This window comes from Tinamus guttatus, unplaced genomic scaffold, assembly GCF_059628265.1.
Source record: "Tinamus guttatus ecotype Peru unplaced genomic scaffold, ASM5962826v1 Tinamus_guttatus_pri_ptg000213l, whole genome shotgun sequence".
Lineage (NCBI taxonomy): Eukaryota > Metazoa > Chordata > Aves > Tinamiformes > Tinamidae > Tinamus > Tinamus guttatus.
Window position 1 is genome coordinate 21939 of NW_028288747.1, and position 6600 is coordinate 28538.

The window sequence follows — 6600 nt, forward strand, 5'->3', positions numbered from 1 at the left end:
AATGGCCCTGCTGTATGTTGGCCTTGCAGATGTACTTGAGCTAGCTTGTGTGCCATTAGCAGGCTGATTTTACTCTGCTGTAGTGGGCAGTGTGGACAGAGCAGTGGGGAAGCGGGGTATTGCATGTGCCTCTGTGCTGGTTTAGCTCGAGGTCAGTGGCTCTGTCCTGCAGGGGCTGGAGCGCAAGGCACCGTTTCTCCTGTCTCTGCCCATGTAGCATTCGTAAAGATATGTCCTAACTTGTTAAAACAGCACATGCCCGTTTCGTATGATATGTGCACGCGCACATCTGGGCTGCACGTGTGCAATGGTAAAGGCACACACCGCAAATAATTTTACACGTGCAATTTTCAAAGTATGGATCTATGGGGCTACAACGTGGCATGTCTACAGTGCCGAGAATGACACTCCTCTGCACAAGAGGGCATTTTAAGTGACTTCAAACAAACAAATAAATAAAAGAAGCACTGTCCTGGTAGCACAGTTAGTTGCCTCTCATTTCTCCTGCTGGCTGCTGGAGTATCTGCAAACCCACTAGGACGGAGTGTTACTTCTAAATAGCAACATGCACACAGCAATCAGAATATTTCAGATATTCATTTCTCTAGGCTGATGCTATTGAAATTAAAAACATCTGCTTTGAGGAATGCAGATTTTCTGGATGTAAATGCTTCTCTCCTCCCACAGTAATTCAGCTACTCGTGAAACAAAATGTGATTCTAAACAGTCGCTGCATTGTTTTGCACAGTAGCAAATGGAACAATGCTGCCCTTAATGTTTTAGTTGTTCAAACAACAATTGGGATTGGATAAATGCTTTCAGCTGGGAGCACTTTCCTAATACCTTTGTAGGTAATAGGTTTTCTCTTGCACACTGCTATGTGACCATTAGGCCCTGCATACTGGCCAGAGGTTCAACCTCCTACTGGCATGCCAGCCCCGAAGAGATGAGTCTCTGTTTGTGATAGACTTTCTAATATTTATCTGCTCACAGCTCACCCACACAACTTTGCTGCTGGAGAGTGGTGAATGGAGCCCAGCTGCCTGCATTTCAATGCTATCATCTAATCCCAGGGACTGGGACCGTAACTTTGCCAAGAGGAAAGAAACCTCCTCCCCTTCATGTTTCCCTTAAAAAAGCTCAGTGAAAAACTTAAAAAAACATACCTGTATTCGCTTCTCTTGTATTGAAGCTAAGTTGTATGTGCTTGTTTAAGAATGAGCAATTATGTGTATTTACTCCCACTGATTGATGTACTAATGACATAAGTATAGCTCTTTATGTTTGACTAATGATGACTGCACTGCATATCAAAGGTGGGATTGCACTGAACACTGTGGTATGTCCATGGGACAGTCTGTTGTTTTTGCCTGTTCGCCTGTCTCTAAGTAGAAAAAAAATGCTGCAAATGGGAGGCATCAATCCCACCGACATGGGAATAAAGAAAAAGGGGAAGATAATCCATGGGAGGATGTTGCTCTAATCTATGTGGAGATGAAGCATGATTGAGAAAGCTTTATTTAATACGGGGATCTGTCCAGGGCTACTCAAAAATAATGGAAGTCAAAACTCTCTTATTTTAACTTCTCATAAATTTGCCACGGATTAAATTTGGAGAATTCATAAACGAGGAATAATGGGAAATGTAGAGGAAAGACAGCATTAGCATAAACTAGGTAGAAAATCCAGATGCCTGTCTGCTTTAGAAAAAAATCTAATGTTTTCAAATACTTCTCTGCATTAGGGAGAATCAGTCCCTCCTTTGGATCGCAGGTCAAAGAGATGGACACAGATTTAGTTCTAGTAGCTCTGAAGGCCTCCAGACCTTATCAGTGACCGTTCTCCCCATTTTTTTCTCTAGCATGACCTTTATCTTCACCTGGGAGGACAAAGCAGGAATCATCAGATGTAGCCTAAATATAAGTGCTAAGAAAAGGCCCTGTAGACTTTTCTGTTTTCTCATAAAATCAATAGCATCTTCAATTCAATGAGGGCTGTAATAACAGACTACATCGTTCCTGAAACATAGAAAAGACAGATTGCTTAGAATTGGAAGTGCTCAAATGGGTGATATAATTTGAAATACTAAAATAAATTTGTTCTGAAAAGCAAAGAACTCCAGCAATTGTACTGATTAAAATTTTACTCCAGAGTTATGTCACTGTTTATTTCAAAAGAAATGTTTTATAGAGGATTCCATTTTCCTAATTTCCTTCCAAATTTCCAGTGTTTTTGTGCCAGACATTGGAAAAAGTCTGACCTTTTTTCCTTCCCCTGTCTTCTCCCATGAAAACATTGGGGTTTTTGAATTCACTCTTCAGTCGGACTCCAGCTGATTTCCCCTACACGATCTCATGGCTGCTGTCAGCAGGAAATCCACTATTTGTAGGATGGATGCTATGAACCTATAAATAAGATCAAAACTGGACTTTAAATTCTAATATTGTTTATATCCTGTTATGATTATAGTAATTAGAAAATGTTATGCAATTGATACACACACACATATATGTACGAATAAATACATATATATGAGAACTTGAGACAATGTAGGATTTCATCATTTCCTTCCAGTATTTACTTTTAAAGCACCTTGACCATAATCTAGTTCAAGAGAAACACTGGGATCTGGCAGCGTTAGCAATATTTGAGATCTATCCAGCTGCAAAGTCTCATTCTGTTTCCTTTGGGATCCTCATGGATTGCAGTCTTTGTAGAGGCAGGTGTCCTTGTTTCATGTGGCCACATGAAGCCTCACTATGCAATGCTTGTGGAGTGCTTCAGATCAGATGTCTATCATTGTAGAAATAAGAAGTATTTGTGACTTTAAAACTGGGGACTAAAGATTGTATTTTTTTCCATTACTTTTTTTTTTTTTTTTTTTCCCCCAGTACTACTGTGCTTGAGAGAAGAGGATTTAAAAGGATTTGGAGTACAAATTTAGGAATGGTCTTGTATCTTATTCTAATAGAACCTGCTTCCACTGAAGTCGGGGTGAGTTTGGACACTGGGGTCAGGAATGGAAGTGTCAGAGCATCATAATAATAATAGCCACAAAGAGCTGAACTCAGAGTTTGGAGAACATTGTTTTGATCCACTGGTTTTCAATTTGCAGCAACCATATAAGCTTGGCAAACCACCCGGTGTGGGTTACATCAAATTTGGCTCTGGCTAATTGCCTTGCTGTTTTTAGATCTCCTGTAGCTTCAGGCACCATGCAAGGAGTGTGACTGGTGAACCTTAGGTCAGGTGCTATTTCTCTGAGAGCAAGCAAGTCTGGCTGCTTTCTTTGGCATGAGAGCAGAATGATAGGCACCATGCAGAACTCCACTGTATAGAGAGAGATCTGAAGGGCCACAGGGACACAAAGATTCATTCCAGGCCAGGGAATGCTCCCTAGGAAGATAGATGCTATAAAAGAAAAAGTTGGAAAGCACTTTTTTTTTGGTGACTTAAAAATACTGCAATTAAAACTGTTATTAAACTAGATTAAATGAAACGGAAATTTGCTTGCAAGTTTTAAAGCCAAGAATGTTCTTTGTGCCTCTATCCATTTCTGTGCTCCACGTACTCTGTGCTATTTACACAAGAATTATCTTGTTTATTTTACAGTTATTATACTTCATAGAAACTAATCAAGAGAATATTTCTTTTTTTATGACAAAAAGTGGATGTTGAATTGCTCAAGTTGCTTTTATACAGCATTCTTGGATTTGTGATAGTGTGATATTTAATAAAGTGTTTATAAAGGCAGATATAATAGTTTATCAGATCTCAGGCAGTCATAATAACAAAACTGCCCTTAGCCTGAGTGCTATGTACTGTACTTTGTAATTTACAACGCAGCGCTTTCTAAATTACTTCATAAACTAAGAAAGTTGCCTACCAAAAAATCAATCTCATAGGAACTAAGAAATCTTTTCCTAAATATTTTTCCTGTTGCTTACTTGCCATACAAATCATTATTAATAGCCTCAGAAACGAACTGCACTCCCTCATAACACGCAATAACATGATGCGTGCTGTAAGATGCTTCCATGCAGCTCAATCTATTTAAATTTCCAGTGGAAAAGGCCTTTCATCTTAAAATTCTACATATCTAATATGGTGTCCTGTATGATTAATGGATAAAGTGAAGAAATAACACTGAAAGGAAAGCTAAAGACCCTGAAGTGAGAATCAAATGAAGCAGTTGAAGTGAGATATAATAGTTCATGAGGTCGTGAGTTGAGAATGGAGTCTTTCATTTCTATGCAGCTAGTATAAGTCCTTACAAGCTTATTATTTGTAGTCTGTTTGGTGGATTCACTGTGCTGGTATATGCCTCTGTCCAGCTGTCCAGGAGGCCAGGATCAAAAGGCATAATGAGATCTGTAGTGTGCTGGCTGAAGAGGCTCGGAACCTGGGATGGGAGATTTACGTTGAACCCCATCTCAGAGACAACATCAATGAACCCTTCAAGCCAGATTTGATTTTTGTTAAGGGGTTCTGTGCCAAGGTGGTGGATGTTACTCTCCGCTATGAGGAGACCTGTCCGCTAGACCTTCAGGTCCAGTCTTCTCTGCTGAAGGACTAGTCCAAAATTTTGGAGAGAGGGGAGGGAGGCCAAACTAGCCCTAGTCTCTCCCCATGCTTCCCCATATTTCACAGGGTTTTGATAACCCCTCTGCACAGCCTGGCTGGTATTGCATGGGGATGAAAGAGATGGAGAATTTTAAAGTGGGAATAGTTGTTTACAATCCAAAACCAAATTGTAGTCTACCAAATAGGTAACTACTTCCTGGTAGTCTAATGTCTGCTTCATGCTCATACAGGGAGCAGTTTCCACAGTTACTCATGGCATGTACCTGTAGATTTAAAACATGTCTTAGATCATCCTTATGGTCATTATGAAATCATCATCCAACTACACTTTAACCTTCTATATAGCAGAGGAAGAAAAGCATCAATGACGTGTGCTTGCATTGCTCATCTTTAAAATTTTTAGGCTGTTTAAATCAAGATTAAATTGACAACCCTCTGTAAGCAGATATATTGCCTAGCTTGGGAAAACTCCTCCTCCTGTTTCTAACAGGCAGTCTCAATGCACAAAATTGCCATCGTTCTTTGCAAAAGGGGCCGTAGATTTTCCTTGTCTATCTGTCTTTGACCTGCAGGAAATAGAGAGATTGGACTCTGCTGGGGTGCTCTCTCACAGGAAAGTATTATGTAGTTCCTCATAAATGCCTGTCTTTTTAAGGAGGAAAGGTTTACCTTAGATATAAACCTAAGAATTGTTTGTCAGATTACAAGAAGTGTAGGAAAGAAGACTATTTTGCATCCTTAATTCTAGTTTTTGGGGAGGCGTATGGAAATCCAAGGCTTTTGATACCTGAAGAGAATCAGTGCAGAAAGAACGAACTTTTGTGATTGAAAGTGGTATGGGTAGAAAAATACTTTTCACCTTCAAAATGTAGTAAAATGTTCTCTGAGGGTTTTATGGAAGATAATCCAATACACATGATCTGCCTATTAATGTTTTATTAAAAGCATGGATCACAATCAGGAATCTATCAAGATTGGATTCTTACAGCATTGCCATTTATTCATGCCTCATTTTAGCAATAGATAGACTAAAGTGTAGTTAACACTGTACATGACTTCTTTGAGGGATGACCTGCACAGCACTGGGTAGGTGAATAGATACCTTCCTTATTCTCAAACAATATAGGCAGCTGAAGGGTTGCTTTCAAGAGCAGACTTGGAATATGTTCATATATCATTTCATCTAAACAGATTTCTTCTCCAAAGCTCTACTTTCCCCAAGTTTATATAATCTAGTCAGAAAGATATTTACCAGTTTGTAACTCCTTTGTTGATACTACAATGGAACAATTATTCCAGAATGAAACTTTTCTAATGGAGAATACCTGAGATAAATCAAAAGGCTTCTACTGTGAACAGAGAAAATATAGGACTTCTGCTGGGCTCCAAGAACCCAAATGGCCTTTGCCTTAACTCCGTGGAGGAATCTGAGTTCTTGTCCAGCAGCTGGAGAGAAGATGTATACAACAGATAAATTTTTCCTGATGGACGGGGTTAGAAGAAAATTGAAGAGGATTGGGTAGCAACTTTGAAGTTCTATATGGAGATTTATCATGGTTTTCCATTTCCTTTGCTTTAAGATTTGAGGGGATGGAGAGGCAGAACACTTTCAGAACACTTTGTGAATGAGACAGGACCAAGTGGATTAATATTAGGAAAGTAGAGAAGGTTACACTGGGAACTGAGCACAGAGTAATGATTCAGAATTTAAAGGAAAAAGAGTTGAAGATGTAGAAGAGAACAATTAGGGATCTTGGGGAGAAAGGAACTTATAATAAAAAAAAACCTAAAAAGAGCAGAAGAAAAAGAGATTTATTGAGTGGGAGTGAAATTGCAGACTTTGAAGAAAGAGTAGGAGAAAGAAGCTAAAAGTCAGAGATTGGACTGGAAAATAAGAATAGGGAGTGAGAAGAGCAAAGAGAGAGCAGGAGACTGAAAAAAGTAAAGCTGAAAATACTATAGGGAAAGGACAAAATAAAATGAAAAGATCTGGAGCATGAGAGGAGGACACCATAA